Source organism: Rhinopithecus roxellana, chromosome 21 (assembly GCF_007565055.1).
Source record: "Rhinopithecus roxellana isolate Shanxi Qingling chromosome 21, ASM756505v1, whole genome shotgun sequence".
Taxonomy (NCBI): Eukaryota; Metazoa; Chordata; class Mammalia; order Primates; family Cercopithecidae; genus Rhinopithecus; species Rhinopithecus roxellana.
The window spans coordinates 33,617,476-33,636,748 of NC_044569.1; the positions used below are offsets into that span (position 1 = coordinate 33,617,476).

Consider the following 19,273-nt stretch of genomic DNA (forward strand, 5'->3'; position numbering starts at 1 on the left):
TATCAACTTCTATTTTCTCACAAATCTCTTCCTTTCTCTCCGTTCCCCCAGCAAATGCCTCAGTTCAGGGAGTTTGGGGCTATAGGTTTGAATTTGAGAATTGATAAAACATACAAGAAAGTAAAGTCATTTAAAAAATGCTGCTCCCTTGTGGAAAGTGCTTTCTCAAGAGAGAATGGAACACTTGCGAGGTAATGGAGCCAGGCCAGAGAGATGGAAGGAAAGCCAGGTGAGGTGGCACCATGGAGGCCAGTGGTTACTTCAATATGGAGTCTTGCTGCTGCCTGGCCTCCAGAGGGATTCACACTCAACCAGAGGCATTGCCTTTGGCAGCATGGGGGTCTCTGGAGGGTTAGGTGTAGAGTTGCCTGATAAAATACAGGATGCCCAATTAAATTTGAGTTTCACATAAGCAATCTCTCTCTCTCTCTCTCTGTCTCTCTCTCTCTGTCTCTCTCTCTCTCTCTGTGTGTGTGTGTGTGTGTAGTATAAGTATGCCCCAAATGTTGCATGAGACAAAATGATTTTACAAATATTTAAATATTCTTCAAGAAAAGTTTTAATAACAAAATAATCCATTATATAAGATGTCATATAATTACCTATGTTAGTCTGTACTTTTTTTTTTTTTTTTTTTTGAGATGGAGTTTCACTCTGTTGCCCAGACTGGAGTGCAGTGGCATGATTTCAGCTCACTGCAACCTCTGCCTTCCTGGTTCAAGCAATTCTCTGGCCTCAGCCTCCCAAGTAGCTGGGACTATAAGCATATGCAACCACACCCAGCTAATTGTTTTGTGTTTTTAGTAGAGACAGGGTTTCACCATTTTCGTCAGACAGGTCTCGAACTCCTGACTTCAAATGACCTGCCCACGTTGACCCCCCCCAAAACACTGGGATTACAGAAGAGAGATTCTTAAAAGTAGAATTAATGGTTTTTAAAGGAAATGAATACTTTTAAGACTCTTGATATAAGTTGCCTAAGTACTTTTCAACATGGTTTTACCAAACTTACTTCCACAAACTGTGTATGAGAATGTATTTTTCATCACACTCTGATGGGGAAAAATACTATCTCATCTTAATTTGCATTATTTAGTTTTATTTATTAGTAATTCGCATTTTTATGACTTTGAATTTTATCTGTAGCACTACTAATGATGTAGAAATAAGATAAAATGACAATAAACTATAATTTCTTTCTATAAACAATGGAGATAACATCATTAATACATAATAGTAGCTTAGTAATACAGTAGAAGTAGTAGTTTTTAGTTTGTAAAGTGTTCTACACTTCCTAATCCTGTTTTTTGGATGCCATCTAGGACCACATTATCAGAAATTATTTTGAATCTGGGAACTGAACACTTATATAAAAATCTTAATTTTCTAAACAATAAAGTTAGCATTTTTTCAATTAAGTTGCTAATACTTAAAATACATTCTTACAGATTTGTATGGATATTTTATTCCTCATCGTGGCTGTGGCGGACATTTTTTGTTTTGATTTGTCTAAGAGTGAAGAGATTTTAGTGTATTTAGTTGCCGACAGGAGACCCTGGTAGTTGAGGGGAAGGGTTGCTAAGAGGCAGGTCTCTGAGCAGGTGAAATCCAGTGTCTGGGAACCTGTGGGCATTGATGACCAGTGGACACGAGCCAGAGCCTTGCTGCTTTGGCTCCAGCAGCACCCGCACAGTCATTTCTTAAAGCAGAGCAGCCTCCTGCAGGGGATACAGCAGCCCCATAGGACTTCTTTCGGGTGCTTCTTCTGCTCTAGGCTTTTCATTAGCAACATGGTCTTTTCCTTGTCTACCTTTTCCTGTTCTTTCTGAGAGCTTGGGAGTGACCTTATTGTTTCCTGTTGAAATACCAGAAGTGTGGGGATTTTAATGAAACTATCAGCAAGTACACGATTGGTGTTGAAATATTCCTCACTGGACATTTTATCCCAAGCATCTACCCTGGAGCACAGTATCAGGCCATACCCTAAGGCTCATCTGGAAAGAGTTGGAGAGGCCAATCTCAAAACATGCCTTTGAACAGCCAGCATCATACCTTTCCTTTGTTTTTTGGTAAAAGTTATGATATTATTACCTGTACTTCCCCATCAGCCAACATAGGCCAAAACTGTTGGCCGGAAAAAAAATAGTCACCAGAATGAGAAACCTCAGAAGAGGAATTGACACATGTTTACCATCCATGCTCAATTCAGAATAGCACAGGAGATGTTCATTAGGGTATGCCAGTGGTGGAGTATACAGTCGGCTCCACCAGCTCTCGCTGGCAAAGTGGTACAACTCAGGCCATATATACATGTAGAGATATAGATATAGATATAGATACACAGAGTTTATTACAGTTGTAACACACAGTCCACTATAGTCTCTCTCTACACACACACACACACAGACACACACACACAGTTCTACAGTGAGCTGCCTATGTACATCTTAGCATTTCAGGCTATGATTTGTGAAATATGTTACATTAGAGCTAATCATCACTGCTGCAAGCTACAGTTAAAAATAGCATGTTTGGCTGGGCGTGGTGGCTGATGCCTGTAATCCCAACACTGTGGGACGCCAAGGCGGGCGGATCACCTGAAGTCAGGAGTTCAAGACCAGCCTGGCCAACATGGCAAAACCCTGTCTCTACTAAAAATACAAAAATTAGCTGGGCGTGGTGGCACATGCCTTTAATCCCAGCTACTGAGGAGGCTGGGGCAGGAAGAATAGCTTGAACTCGGGAGGCAGAGGTGACAGTGAGCCAAGATCACAACACTATACTCCTGCCTGGGCGACAAAGCGAGACTCCATCTCAATTTTTTAAAAAATGGCATGTTCATCTGACAAAGGACCAGAATCCAGAATCTATGAGGAGCTCAAACAAATCACCAAGAAGAAACAAACAATCTCCTTAAAAAATGGGCAAAGGGTCATGAATAGACACTTCTCAAAAGATATGCAAACAGCCAACAAACACTAAAAAATGCTCAGCATCACTGATCATCAGGGAAATGCAAATTAAAACAACGAGATACCACCTTACTTCTGCAAGAACGACCATTGTTAAAAAGTCAAAAGACAGCAGATGTTAGCGTGGACATAGGAAAGGGAACACATACGCTGCTAGTGGGAATGTAAGTTAGTACAACCTCTATGAAAATCAGTACGGAGATTCCTTAAAGAGCTAAAAGTAGATCTACCATTCAATCCAGCAATCCCATTACTGGGTATCTACCCACAGGAAAAGAAGTCATTACATGAAAAAGACACTTGCACATGTATGTTTATACAAGCACAATTCACAATTACAAAGATGTGGAACCAACCTAAATGCCCGTTGACTGGATGGGTAAAGAAAATGTGGTCTACATATACCGCGGAATACTATTCAGCCATAAAAAGGAATGATATAATGTATTTTGCAGCAACTTGGATGGTGCTGGAGGCCATTATCCTGAGTGTAGTAACTCAGGAATGGAAAACCAAATATCATGTGATCTCACTTATAAGTGGCAGCCAAGCTATGAGGATGCAAAGGCATATAGGATGATATAATGGAGGCTCAGGAAAGTGATGGTGGAGGGAGCAGGGATAAAAAACTACACATTAGGTACAGTGTAAACTAATCGAGTGACAAGTGCACTAAAATCTCAGAATTCACCACTGTATGATTCATCCATGTAACCGAAAACCACTTGCACCCCAAAAGCTACTGAAATAAAAAAATTATGCCTTAAAAATTGGCATGTGTATTTTGCCTAGAGAACAACAGTTCTCAGAGTTTAAATAGGGTTAATTTAACATGCTCTGTTTAACACTAGTCCCATCAGACGATATGAGAGAAAAGATTTCATATATTATATTTGGGAAATGTGCCAACTAAATAACAGCTTAAAGATTTTCTGTATACCTTAGTAATAGGCTGAGAAAACTCAACGGTAAAGAAACTTGTTTCATGTTATGTAATTATCTTCTAGTGCTTTTCCTACTTTTGTTCATTACTATTTTTACTGATTAATTCAACAGACTTTCAGTTGAGGGTCTGCCATGTCTTCTAGACCCAGGGATATAGCTGTGAATAAGACAGATAAGGTCTTTTCTCTCATCAGCTTATATCCTGCAACCTTAATTTCTGTCCTCAAGTAATCACAATTAACATCCCATGGAACTTGTGCTCCCTGCCAGGCAGGTTTAAGTTGACAGCTCCAAAGGAAATTTTGTGTTTGCATTGGAATGCTTCCAGCCATGGTTTGAGATGTGCAAAATTGGAGTAAGAATCTTCTGGGTTGTGAATGATGTGAGAATTGCTGGTAAACTAGGTAAAAGGGGAGAAAAGCCGAGTAGAATCTATTACCCTGTCCCTGGATCAGAGCATCCTTAGCACCACAAGGACTTCAGTTGCCGAGGACCCTGTCTATGCCCAGGGTACTTTGGATAGAGCTTTCAGTCTCCTATGAACCTGAGGCCAATTTCTGTTCCTGAAACTCCCACCGTGGCCCTGTGGAGGCAGGAAGTGGTGAATAGCACTCAAGACTGTGATGGGATCCATTTTGCCTCATTAATTCTGTGAGGCTGGTTATGCTTCATTGCCTTCCACCGTTCACTGAGCTACCTGGCGATTAGGAATGCTTCGTTTCTTTTGGGGGCATATGAATGCTGTCTCTGTAGGTCTTTCCTTGTTACCACTTCAGTAGATACAAATCCATGACCTCATTTGAGCACTGTGGCCATGTCCAAATGAGGTTTTAGAAATAAGTTCACTATAACAATTACATAGAATGTAATGGTTTCATTGTTTTTAAATGAATTTTGCTTCCATCTCTTCTGTATCCCAATCTTGTTGGTTTGCATAGAAACCCAAATTATGCTTGGAGTTGTTGAGATGGACTTTAGAGGATGCCTGCAGCCGTGCAGAGCTGTATGGGAAAGCAGAGAGGCAACTGAATGTGCATTGCTACAGGCAAACTTTAGATGCCCTGTTCTTACAAATTCCTCAGTTTAACTAAACACAAATGTCTCTTTTACAGTTTCCATCAAACCTCAAATTCTGTGCCAGAAATTAATATGCTGGAGTTCCAGATGACCAGCATTATGAGAAGCATTTCTACTTTCCATGAACTGTGGCTCCGTGTTTAATATCCAATTAAAGAATAGGGACTTTGCTGGTAACGATAAGAGACGAACAAAGTAGTAATTACCCAGTAAGAAACGGAGGGCCTATGATTACAAAGTACAGAATGAAACACTGGGTGAAATTTTCACACCTCGACTAAATTATGCCCAGAGTATTTATTGCCAAAACACGATTTTGTTTTGGGGGATTGTGTAAGTCTATTCACAATGTACTCTTGTCCGTAAAATTGTACGTATGATGTATCCAATATTTCCAAGGCGAATTATTTTTTTCGGGAACTACGTGTACGTTTTAGTAGATTGAGTTGATTTAGTGTGTAATTAGGAATGAAGTTTCCTGATTACGTTGAGACCAGGTCTCTGCATCTGGGAAGCAGGAATTAGGGACGGTGCCAGATCTTCCCCATGTGTCTTTGACTGACTGCCCTTCAAAATCCTGAGAGTTTCAGAATCAGCATCAGGATATCTATGAACAATGATGGTTACTGGGACATTGAACAGTAGGCTGTCTTTCTGTCTTAGGAGAAACACATTACTGACACATCAGTCATTCATTTCTAATTTTCTTCCTCCCCTGCCACCTTTCAGAGCCATGGCTGCCCCATATTGTGGGGTAACAGAGAGTAAAGAGTAGATGGAGATTACAATGGGTTTCAGTGTCTTGGGGATTATTTTTGACCTTATGGTGCATCATGGCATCAAAGGAAGAGCTACCACATCTCACATTCAACTCAGAGGGTCAAAAGTTCCTGGCATTTATATAAATGGGTGTGTTTTTCCATATCACTCTATCTTTTCAGAACCCCTTAATTTACCCTAAACCTTTTACCGTTCCAACATACATTCCATTAGGAGGAGGGCTTCTGATGTATCATTTCAGGGGTCCTCTCTGGGTTCTTATCTTTTTCTGTGTTCTTGGCATTTGAAATACACTTTCAAGAACACTGTGGAAGTTCCCAGATTGTTATAGGCACTCCTGACGTCTTAGAACCAGGCATGGCATCTAACTCCATGGGTGTGCTCTCAGTATCCACTATCCAGAGAGCAGGAGAAGGCAAGAAAGCAAGTTCCATCTGTATGACAGGTAGAAAAGGCAACAGCTTCTAGCTCTGATGTTATAAAGATGCCCAAACATGAAAGGGAGACAGACTACACATACCCTGTCTTTCCGTTTAAAAAAAAAACAGCCAAAGTTAGAAAAGATGATGATTTGTTTTTTCTAAGACCAGCAGAGCGGGCACAAAAGAATCAGCGAGCAGGCAAGGGTAGAAGCAAAACTGCAAATTTATTTTTGGTCACCTAGCTTCAGAGAAGGAGGTGGGTAGGGAGAGGTCTGTCGGCCTCCGGCAAAGGAGGCTGACAGAGTCCCCTGGTGGGGCTCTCGGGCGGGTTCCTGATACAGTCCCGACATCCCGACAGGAGTGGGGCTGGGAAGTCCGCGCGTGGCGTCCGTCTGGAGCGGCTTTTCTAGGAATGGGAGGGCAATAGGCGGGGCACGGGCGTGTCGGGGGTGGGGGGGGCGCGTTCCGCAGGTGCGATCAGGTAAATCTTAGTCTCTTCCGAGTGACCTCACCTGGCGCATGCCCGGTTGATCTGCACCTTCCCGGGCGCCGGCTGCATTTTCGAGCGCGGGAAAAGTTGGTGATGAAGAACCCGGAAGTGCACCATCTTGCCTCCGTTCGTCCAAACAGATGACACCCATCCTAAACAGTCTGAAAGGCTGCTGACAATTAGAAGGGAAGTCAATAATCAAAAATCTGTGGGGCCTATGAGAAGAAAGAAAAAAATGAAACAGAGAACCCACTTTATGCCAGGCATTATGCTAGATGCTTTGCAAATATTTTGCTATTTCATTCTTACAACTGCATTATCTGCCAAATTGTGTCTAAGGAGGTGGAAGATCTTCGAAGTGCAAGCAACTTTCTCCATTTCACACAGCTCATACAGAGGAGAGCTGGAACTCCACCAGAGTATGCCAGGCTGATTTTCTGTAATAACCACAACAACTGCACCTCATATTTGAAGTTTTGCAGTTTACAAGGCACTTTTATACATACATATATGTGTGTGTATATAATTGTGTGTGTATATATAAAAGTGTCTTGTATGTATGTGTGTATATATGTATATGTACATGTATTTTCTACTCTATGGCTAATGGGTTAAGGGACACAACCTGAGTTGGAAGGGCAGTAGTTTCTTGAAGGGAGCACAGGGAACACAGCTTTGTGAGTGTGGAAAGGGTAATCTAATCAGATTTCATGCCTTTGTTTCCTTCAGTAATTACTCTTCTCTCCAAAAATTAGTATTGAAAGGAGAACATGGAGATCATGCTTTACAATTGGGGTTCTATTGAGAAGGCACGTAATTGAGCAGAAGTTAATATGACCAGTATTATAATAAAAGAAGGGTTATAATAAAACACTTTCCACTCATGGAGGGTCTGCTACAGCAAGCCCTCTGCCAATGCTGCATGCCACTTACAGCTCCCAGCAGCCATACTTCAGAGTGGAGAAAGCTGAGAACAGAAAAAGTTAAGTGCACACTCATGACACATGTACCTACTAGTGATATCACCTTAACTTTTTTCATCCTATTTCACTTTTTAAAAATCTTATATCTGCCGGGCGCGGTGGCTCAAGCCTGTAATCCCAGCACTTTGGGAGGCCGAGACGGGGGATCACAAGGTCAGGAGATCGAGACCACCCTGGCTAACACGGTGAAACCCCGTCTCTACTAAAAAATACAAAAAAAAAAAACTAGCCAGGCGAGGTGGCAGGCGCCTGTAGTCCCAGCTACTCGGGAGGCTGAGGCAGGAGAATGGCGTGAACCCAGGAGGCGGAGCTTGCAGTGAGCTGAAATCTGGCCACTGCACTCCAGCCTGGGCGACAGAGTGAGACTCCGTCTCAAAATAATAATAATAATAAAAAAATAAAAAAATAAAATTCTTATATCTTAACCTTCCATTAGCTAAATGACTTTTCTTTTTTTTTTTTTTTTTTTTTTGAGGCGGAGTCTTGCTCTGTCGCCCAGACTGGAGTGCAGTGGCCGGATCTCAGCTCACCGCAAGCTCCGCCTCCCGGGTTTACGCCATTCTCCTGCCTCAGCCTCCCGAGTAGCTGGGACTACAGGCGCCCGCCACCTCGCCCGGCTAGTTTTTGTATTTTTAGTAGAGACGGGGTTTCACCGTGTTAGCCAGGATGGTCTCGATCTCCTGACCTCGTGATCCGCCCGTCTCGGCCTCCCAAAGTGCTGGGATTACAGGCTTGAGCCACCGCGCCCGGCCGACTTTTCTAACAAGCTTCTGAGTATTTGGAGAATAGAGATGAAATCTTTCACTTTCTGTATCACTTATAGTGCATAGCACTTTGTACATAAAAAGGCACAATAAATACTTCTGGATTTCATTTGGATAATATAATCATGAATCCAAACAGTATGCCTCTATTTAGTCTTATGATGCCAAGGCAAAACTTTTAAGTAAGGAGGTTTCCTTTGATTACAGCTCTTAATACGTAGAGGTTGATCCACTGAGCCTTGCTCCTGTGTATAAAATGCAAGACCTAAGTGCATTCCAATTGAGTTTCATGCACCCCTGGTTCTAATCAAGAAATCCTTGAATAGCTTTGACATTGGAAACATGAAGAAAACCACGATGCATACATTTGACAATTTTGTTGGTATTATGAGAAGTTTTAGTCTCTCGAGGCTACATAGAATTACTTTCCCCTTTTTCAGGGGAGACTGTCTCTGTCCTCATCCTTCATGGAAACTCCATGACACCAGTTTAAAATCAGAGATGGACATATGATGTGTGTATTACAAGAACCCTAAAAACTGCAAAATATTTCCTACCCATCTTCAGTTGATGAGTATTTACCTTTGACATGCTGCAAGTTTATTGATGGGGCCCGAATTAGGAGAGTGAGTACTGTTCTGTCAAAGCCTTGTGTGACATTCCCCTGATTAGGACTGTGCATGGTGATTTATTTTCAGCATGGGTGCCTGGCACGATGTGCCATCATTATTCAGCATCTCAACTGAGCCCTGGCAGATCCCTCAGAGCTTTTATGCATAGGCAAGTTCTAAGAATATTTAATGTGCTTTACCAACAGTTGATATTCTTTATCACTACAAAATAAACTTAACTGCATAAAGATTACGGATACAAAATTAGTTCTAACATTTTGCTTCCCTTTTCCTTTTTTATCAACTTGTGTCAATTGTATTTAGTTACAGAAAGAATATATAAATTTCCTTTAGTTGTTAGAAGTTTTAGCTAAGCGTGCTTCAATAAAAAGGGAGGAAAAGAAGGCAAGGCATTTTATCTTCGGAATGCCATTTTCCTTCTGTTTATGACAGTTTTCTCTGCACTCTTGGCAGGCAGTATGACGTAGTATGAACTCCAAGAAATTTGGGCCCTGAGTTGTAATTCTGCTGTGTACTAGACATGTGACCTTGGGAAAATCACCTGGGTTTCCAATTTTATAAAATCAAAACAATGATATAATAATATTCACTCTAATACTACCTCATAGATGAAGTCATAGCATCACTTTGAAATCTATCAAGAGCGATGAAAATATAAGGGTATCTGTTTCCTTTCTCTGTTCTGTGCCCTTTGAATGCTTTTAAAATTGATTTTTAGTTTACTTCTTTTAATCCTTATCTGGAAAATCCTTTTGCTCACCTCTTGAGACCATCTTGATGCGTTTGTGCTTTTGATCGAGCCCACATTTTTATCTCTAAGCCTTTGCCCCTAAGGCCTTTTATTAACATGCTTCTCTGCTTCCCCCTCCTTCTTCACTCCTTTCCTATTGCCTCTGCCTTCGCCAGACTCTTGTCTCCCTCCTTCACATCACAATGTTTTTCTCCTCTTACCCACCTGTTTCTTCTTTCTGCCCCTATTTTGCAAAAGCCAAAAATACCTAAAATTCTAAAATTAATTCATTCTCCTCCATGGATACACTTTATATGCTCATTCCTGAAACCGGAGTGTTTCCATATACTTCTCTAGAGGCCGCCCTCACCTCCCACTGGGGCTTGCCTAGTCGCTCCTGCCAGTGAGTTCCTCCCTGTCTCTGGGCCCAGTGGATGCTTATTCCCTTACATGTGAATGACCCTGCTGAACTTGCTGTTATTGCCATGCAGGTAGGTGTGCGTGTGTGTATGTGAGTGCACACACAGAGCAAGCATAACAATAAACTTGTACATTTCATAGCACTTTGTGGCCTGTGTCCATATTGACAATGCCACACATTGATCCTTACACCATTTCTTTGCTGTGATATAGGATAATTACAATCTCATCCATTTGTACAAAAAAGGAAACAGACGGGGTGAGATGATGACTTGCCGAAGTCAGCTAAGTGAGCAAGTTGGGACTTGACGTCTTGTTTTCTGGCTCTGCATCTGGTATTACTGGCCACAAAGGACTTGTCAGTTGCACCCTGTGAAACAGTAGGCAAGTGGTTACATTCCATGGTGGTTAAGATGTTTAGCTCTCAACGAATACTCCAGTGTGCCTCAGTGTTGAAACAGAGGGGCTCCGTTGGAATAAAATTATACAATTAGTCAACCAGGAGCCATTTGAAGTAGTTCATTCTGCAACTCTTAGTGGCATTATGATCAATGAGATGATATTTATAGCAAGTCAGAGAATAAGAGCATCTGAAACCTCATCCCTTCTCACCCTTACCCCACTGCCATCTCCTGTTCCCTATTCTCATTTTGTCTCTATTCTCACTGTTGTCACCTGACAGCAAGTGAATGAGTCGGTGACATTTATCAAGTGCCCCTGCAGATAGAGGACTGAGTTTTATCCAGGGGAGACTTACGAAAGGAGTAGAGGATATGGCCTCTTGGGTGAAAAATGTTCATGGTCTATTCTTTCTTGATGGAAAATGAAACTTACACTTAGGAGTTGATGTTAATGTCAAATAGCATGAAGACTGACTTTTCCCCCATGACAATGTGCAAAGCTTCTGGCAGCAAATAACATGAATATTTAGTCAAAAGGCAAACACTGAGATAATTTCCCAAGTTCTAAGCCTGACTGTTGCGTATAAAGAATCAATTAAATAGCACCTGCCAATAGAAGCCATGAAATGCAATTGTATTGATAGATCTGATTTGGATGTATGTGTATCTCTTTTTCAAACAAGATTCTGGTCCAATTATGACATGATCTTCCATCTCCAGGCAATTAATGAACCCCTGAGAATTTCCTTTGAATGGATGATTGCCATCTGTCTGCTTGCAGTATAACCACTTTCATGCATTCTGATTGATTTTTAGTGCTATTAACAGTTGTAGTTTGTCTTCTAAATAGGAATTGCATTATTCTAATGTTTGGGGGAGTCAGTTTTTCTGTATTACTGTCTTTGCTAGGAGACCATGGAAAGTGTCATGTATTTATGTGCATTTGCATAGCTGACTGTGATAGGCTGAAGTGAAAGAAGATCAGATTTGATGGAGGTAGCAATTCTAAAAGGACATAATGCAAGCGATCTGTCAAGGCTATCTGTAATCACGACTACACCTGAAAAACCAGACTGCATTTGCTGAGCAGCATTAAATTCTGACAGCTGTAAAAGTCACACACATTTATTCTTGCCGCACATCAGGATTTACTGGATGGGTTTACTTCAACCATCATGTCAAGCTGGCAAAGTACAAGAGGGGAGAAGAGGGAAACATGTTCACCCCATTCAGAGCTCTAAAGTTAATGGCTTTAAAAAGCATGCCTTTTTTTTTTTTTTTTTGAGATGGAGTTCCACTCTTGTTGCCCAGGCTGGAGTACAATGGCATTACAGGTGCATGCCACCACACCTGGCTAGTTTTTATATTTTTGGTAGAGATGAAGTTTCACCATGTTGGCCAGGTGGGTCTCAAACTCCTGACCTCAAGTGATCCATCTGCTTTGGCCTCCCAAAGTGCTGGGATTACAGGCGTGAACCACTGTGCCCAGCTGGATTTTCTTCATAGTCTCTGAATCAGACAATCCAGGGGTCTGAGTCTTTGCATCCCAAGTCTGCTGGTTATCCTCTTCTCCCAAGCTCTTCGCAACTGGCCACTTCCTACCCTTGCCTCGGTGTCTGGCTGCTCCTCACACTGTCCTGGCTTTCTGCATTGCTTCTAGGGTCCGTAGACAACTCTCTCCCTCATGTCACCTGGTTTTCAGTCACACCACAGGACGGCTATTATTCCAGGCTTACATCTCCTCCCTTAAGATAAACGTTCCCCACTGGCTAACTCCAGGGACATGAAACCTAGTTTTCTTTTACAAATTTTAAATTGAACTCTCAGGGGTTTTTTGGCAAGATGCTGCCAAACTGGCCTGTGGAAACTAGACTCTTTAAAAACTGCTTGAAATTCAGAGTTTTCTCCATATTGTTGTTTATTGCCTCAAACTATTTTTCAGCACAGGCATTTTTCTTTCATGAATAAAAATAGCAAACACTTTAATGGGAACATTAAATGTGGCTCCACTTGGTTCTCCCAAGTCTTTCACTGAACACCCTGACAGCCACACTACTTCTTTAGTTGCCTTTTTGTAAGGACCTTGTTTATAAAAATCTATGAAATTAAAGGGTTTCTTTTCCCCTTGGGTTATAGGGCCAAGGGTAATGTATACTTAATTATTTTGATTCAGGTTGAAAGATGATGGAATTCAGGAATCATTGAGTTTCCACCATCTGTTGTCAAGAGGAACAGCAACTGCGAATTCCAGGGTGAGTGGCTATGTGGGGCATGAGGGGTGAGGTTTGTCAAAATATCGGATGGGTTTTATATTCTTTTATTCCTTTTGGTTGTGCTTCTAAGAATAAATATTAGTTTCATTTTCTTTTGGAGTAAGTGCTTCATCATTTTTGTTTTTAAATGTACACTATGACCATACAAATGTTATAATTCCAAAATATTAATAACATCATCTCTAATTCAATATTAAATGAAAAGTCATAATTACTGGAAGGAAAGCTAAAACCTCCCAGATTTCTAATGAGAATAGAATGCTAGAAGAGTTTGCTTAAAGAAGATTTTTGAAAGCTGGTAGCCATGCTTAGCTCCCTATACAGCCCCAAGGGAAGACTCTTGAGCCCCAGATAGCGCCTAAGGGGAGCAATTTAACCCCCACACCTCAGGGTTCACATCAAAAGGGGATGCTCTGCTTGGCTCTCCAGCACGTACAGTAACCACGTGGCTGTTCTGTGAGATAATATGCAAATGACAGAGTCACAAAGAACCAGTGCTGTGACAAGTGAAATGTGTCACATGCCCTTCACTCAAAATCATGAAGTATAAATTTGATCAAGACCTAACTAGTTAAAAAAAAATTTTAATAGACCTTCGAAGTCCCACTTCAGGCTGCTTCTTCAGAATCTCTGTTTACATCCCATTCTTTCTCCTCCTTCTCAATCTACATCTTGCTTTCTGCTGAATTTCTACCTCCTCTTGCTGAAGCCATGAATCCATCAGCTCTGGAGTTAAATTTTCTGGCATAAAACCCCACTGTACAGTGACTGACCATAGCGCCAATGTAGAAACTTCTCAAGAACATGCCCCTTGAGATCTGGAGTTCCTAAAACAACAGTTCCAGGAGGTGTCAACTATATGTGTGGGTAGATCTGGAGCTACTGAGTGAAGAAAGTGATCCTAGAGTCAGCCTGACAAACTTAGTATAAGTTGGGGTATTGCTTTTTTCATGAACCATGTAAAAAAGTGAGTGCATGGCGTGGCGCGGTGGCTCATATCTGTAATCCCAGCACTTTGGGAGACTGAGGTGGGCGGATCACCTGAGGTCAGGAGTTCGAGGCCAGCCTCACCAACATGGAGAAACCTGGTCTCTACTAAAAATACAAAATTAGCTGGTCATGGTGGCGCATGCCTGTAATCCCAGCTACTCGGGAAGGCTGAGGCAGGAGAATCGCTTGAACCTGGGAGGCAGAGGTTGCAGTGAGCTGAGATTGTGCCACTGCACTCCAGCCTGGGTGACAGATCAAGACTCCATCAAAAAAAAAAAAAAAAGAAAAAGAAAAAGAAAGAAAAGAAAAGAAAAGAAAAGGAAACCCAAGGAGCAGAGCTAGAATGACGGGAGCAGGCATGAGAAAAGGAAACAAAGGGAAAAAAGTAAAAAAGTATTTTGTATTGATTAAAGAGAGGTGGCTTTCAACCCAAGGACCTTTACCAAGGGAAGGTGTGTGGAGAGCCAGTGTAATAGCACACATGAGGCATGGTCCAGCAAAATCTCATGGGCTGGGGCATCCTCAACAAGTCAATGGTGTAAGTCCAAGACACGTAGTTTTGACAATTCAAATTTATAAAAATATGACGTGTGCTATGCTTAGGCTTAGTCCTGAAGAACTAGCTGGAGATGGGGCCAAGCCTGCCAGAGAAGCTCAGTGGTGACTCCATTTAGCTGGAAAAAATTTGAAAAACAGGTTTCATTATCTTCAAATGGAAAGAGTAAACCTGGGAGATACAGTGCTCTAATTAATTGTGGACATAAATGGGAAGAAACAGTTATCTTGCAAAAGTGACTGCAAAGTTGGAAAGTTTAGAATAGGACTATGAATTCAAACCATGGCAAGGTAAGATGTGGTTAGCAAGTCTTCACTAGCATTTTATTTAGAGGACAAGAAAAAGTTTCAACTAATACAGGCAATAGCCAAAAAAAAAAAAAAAAAAAATCAGCTCAAGAAATCATCTGTATGTAATTGACAACTAAGAAATGTTTCAGTGGTAGGGAAAAAATGGCATTGTCTATGATAAAAAGGAAATTGTATATAGTCTTGATAATTAGGAAGGCTATCTTTGAGTAAACTATCCCAAATTGTCCAAGGAGACAATTTGTCTCTAGTTATGACAGATTTACAAGAATTAAACCCTGTGTACCTATATGGGAATATCTGTGGCAGTAGGTTTCAATAACATATGGACTATGGTGGAAATGAAGAGCTCAGAGCCTCAAGGGACTTTAATAATAATTTTGGTTTTTGAGACGGAGTCTTGCTCTGTTGCCCAGGCTGGAGTGCAATGGTGCAGTCTAGGCTCACTGCAACCTCCTCGGCCTCCTGTAGCTGGGACTACAGGCACTTGCCACCACACCCGGCTAATTTTTGTATTTTTAGTAGAGACGGGGTTTCACCATTTTGACCAGGCTGGTCTCAGACCCCTGACCTCGTGATCTGCCCACCTGGGCCTCCCAAAGTGCTGAGATTACAGGCATGAGCCACCACGTCTGGCCAATGATGATATTTTCAAAGGAAGAGAAGGAAAAGATTAAAAACTGTTACCTCCACTGTTGAAGTTAATTTTTGAAATGTCGCTTAGGGACTCCTGATTTCAGAATTTATGATCCCTTCTCAATTCAATTTCTATTCAACTTGGGAGAGCCATCCTTTATGGCTGGCTCTTTAATGTGGGCATTCGCGGTCCTCTGCCTTGGACCCTCTTCTCACTCTTCCAGCTGATTGGTTTCCTTGGGAGATGTCCTTTCTTGCAAATTTATTTCTTTATACCTCTCCAGATATCTACACATCTAGTTCTAACCTCCGTAGTACAATTTGACCCAAGTCTTCAATAACTCATTATCATTTACTTGTTGAGAGCTTAGAAATCTAGAGAAAGGGCTAAGCATAGAGGTACAGATGTGGAGTAGGTTATAAGGAGCTGTTGAAGCAAAGAGGTATGGAGATGGCACAGCTGGAAGAAGATGCGAGCTTGCCAACTTGGAGATGTGGAGTGGCACGTGGTGTGGCAAGAGCCTCAGGAAGGCAGGGTGTAGGTGGAGCTTCTGCAGGTCGGAGGGTGGGCGGTGATGTGGAGGTGGGTGGATGGGTTTGGGTCAGGAAGGGCCCTTTGTGCCCTGTAAGGAGCTGGGTGTGGGTTGTATAGGGAGCTTTCAAAGGATTTTAATGAGATTCGGGATGTGCTTGGATTTGCCTTTTAGAAAAATTACTTTGGTGGCAGAGAGGAGGATGGACTGAAAGGGGCTCAATTTGGAAGGTAGGGATCCATTAGAAGGCTGCTGTGGGAACCCAGGTGGGAAGTGTTGAAAAGCCTAAACTAAGGTCCTGGCAGTGTAGGATTAAGAGGTCAAAATTTGGAGTGGCATTTAGGGGAATGAATTAGGAGAGATTTATCATTAACTGGACATGGGAGTGGCAAGGGAGATGGAGGGATCAAGGGTGACTGTTAGATTTCTGACAAAGAAATTGAGCAGATGGTGACATTTCTCATCAAAAGGACTGCATAATGGAAGTGAGTTTTCAGGAAGAGATGGTAAATTCAGATCATCCTCACTGGTGCTCTCTCTCTCTCTGTCTATCTGTCTGTCTCAGGCACACACACAACACCACCATGCTCTTGCTGGGGAAAAAGCAAGTTATATTCAAATACAATTTCAGTCATTGCTTCAGAAAGAAGTCCTTGGGAAAAGTAGTTTGTTTTCTTAATGGCTCTCCCATACATCCTCCGGGATGCCCACGTGCTTCCTGAACATGGAGACGCTCTGTGTGGCGCGGGCACTTTTGGGGATAAGTTGTAGGTCTGCTACTTACGTCAATGACCTTGCAGTCCTGACCTCAAAGAACTTTGGGTACAGAATATCTTATGACATTACTGTTCTTCAAAGGTCTGACATCAGATTAGCTCTAACTAAAAGAAGAGTCTTCGAAATAGGGAATTTGGTTGAAAATATTTCCAGCAGGCTATTTAGTATTTTGCTCAACCTCCCTTTACACACTTGTGTTTTTCATAAACCCATACATAAAATTTCCTCACAATTCTATATTTTAACAATGTCCCTATTGACTTATTGATATAGAATAACTGTTCTTACAGTCATTCACTTTGTCAAACAGTTTCTGGACTCACCGCAGTCCTGATGGCCAGCCTCGAGTGTGCCTTGATTTGAGGGTCTCCTCTCTCCCTTACGTGCTGTGGCATTCAGATGCTCCGCGTGCGGCTGACCGGCCCAGGTTAGGCTGGCCTCCCGGCTTGCTTTCCGAATATCATATTCAGACTCCCAATCTCATCATCACCCTGCTGACTGATCTTGAGCACAAGGATGACTAGAACTCCAGTTCTTTATATAATGTCACTTTTTAGTCACATTTTCATCCAGATAAATTTTGATTCTAACAGCTGACCTTTACACTCACCCATAGGCTTGATGCCTTGTTCCACCCTGTGGTTTATTAAAATAACATAATGTGTAAAATGTAATACAAAATAACAAATATACATAAATACACATATAATTTCCCTATCATATTAAATCATATCCAGTATTCAATACATTTAAATTATTATATATTTGACATGTAAATTATAATAATTTAAATATATATTTATAATAAATGTAACTCTATTATAAAATAATGAGATATAAAATTAACAAAATAAATACACACATGTATACATAGTCAAGCACACACACACAAGTATGCATGTATGTATGCATATATGTGTGAATATGTATATATTTGGCAGAGTGCAAGTTTCTTTAATGAGAAAGGAACATGGACATTTTGCTCTGGGTATATGAGTAGTATGAAGGCCAAGACACTGGTCTGAGACAGGAGCATTGCTGGGGAGGGCAGTGCTACTCGTCTCCCAACTGTGTGGTCCTGGGACTAGCTGGAGTTCACGTCTCGCGTTTCAGTCCCACTTACCAGCCCTATGACCTTGGGGAGGACAGTGAACCTCTAAGCTGTGCCTCCTCGGCTGTAGAATGGGGTAATCATGGCATTCATGTTGCTGTGTTGTGGAGGAGATTGAAAGAAACGATGTCTTGCCAAATGCCCTGTGCAAAGTAAGCCCTGGGTAAATCAGTTATGTTAATGCGTGGTGTTAATTACTATCATTTCCCTCTTTCTAGTGTTGCTTATGCTCTTTCTCAGGGTTAAAGGTTGATTTAAATAAGCAGAAACTTCTTGAACTGTTTTTGTAGAGGTTTTTTTTTTTTTTTTTTTTCCTCTTCTTGAGCAAAATCATGGCTACAGTAGATTCTTAAGTTACACCAATACCTCAAACTAAAAAGGCAACTTATAGAGCACATCACTAAAAATCTTTTTGGGAGAAGATCTTGCAAATTGATCCAGATGTATTGTGAATCTGAAAATCTAGTTAGGTTGAAGGTACTGTGCTGCTTTCAGTTTTTTTCTGAAGAGACAAGGGCTTGTGAGGGTCCTGGGGTTATCCAGGAGACAAACGGATTCCAAACTGGCGCCAGACCTCCCTGAGCTGAGTCCCTCATCTCCCACAGAGGCTAATGGCTGTTAAGATCCATAAAAACGGTTGGGTGTGGTGGTTGATGCCTGTAATCCCAGCACATCATGAAGTCAGGAGATCAAGGCCATCCTGGCTAACACATGAAACCCCGTCTCTACTAAAAATACAAAAAATTAGCCAGGCGTGGTGGTGGGCACCTGTAGTCCCAGCTACTGGAGAGGCTGAGGCAGGAGAATTGCTGGAACCCGGCAGGTGGAGGTTGCAGTGAGCAGAGATCATGCCACCGCACTCCAGCCAGGAGACAGAGTGAGACACTGTCTCAAAAAAAAATCCACAAAACCACAAGACGCAAATGGTAGCCAGCACCAGCACCTGCTGTAAACCCGAAGCCTCCCTCACAGTCACTCTACTGATGTGGTTCTGTCTAAGTGCGGTTTCTTCCCGCGTCGTTTTTACCTTGAGTGTGATGTTGCTGCTGTTGTTTCAGAGGCTGCTGACAGCTGTGGCTTCAGTGTTTTTGATTTCCTCTTGCTGCAATGGTTTCAGTTAGAACCTCAGCTGTGGGTGCTTGGGAACAGGCCTCACATTTTGGCGTCTGAGTCTTTACCAGGCTCCCGCAAGGCTCTCGAGTTAGGCAATGTCAGAAACTTCTTTGTATCAAAGACCGGGATCTGTGGCACCAAGATCAGCTGTGAAATTACAGTAGGAGCAGCATCTGTTTCAGGACCTGAAACTTTATTCTGTAACTACCTATGGAATACTTACGGAGTGTCTGCGATGCATCAGGTGTCAAACTCTGTTGCGGATACGATGATATGTGAGTTCTTCCTGTCTTCAAATCACTTACAGTCTGGTGGAGAAGAGGGACGAATACACAGGAAATATTGTAAGTGCAATGACCG

The 19,273-nt window shown here is 41.9% G+C and overlaps 1 pseudogene; it reads right to left on the reverse strand.

Moving 5' to 3' along the window:
- LOC104675810 overlaps positions 1–19,273 on the reverse strand; it is a 120,977-nt pseudogene that overhangs the window by 70,845 nt on the left and 30,859 nt on the right.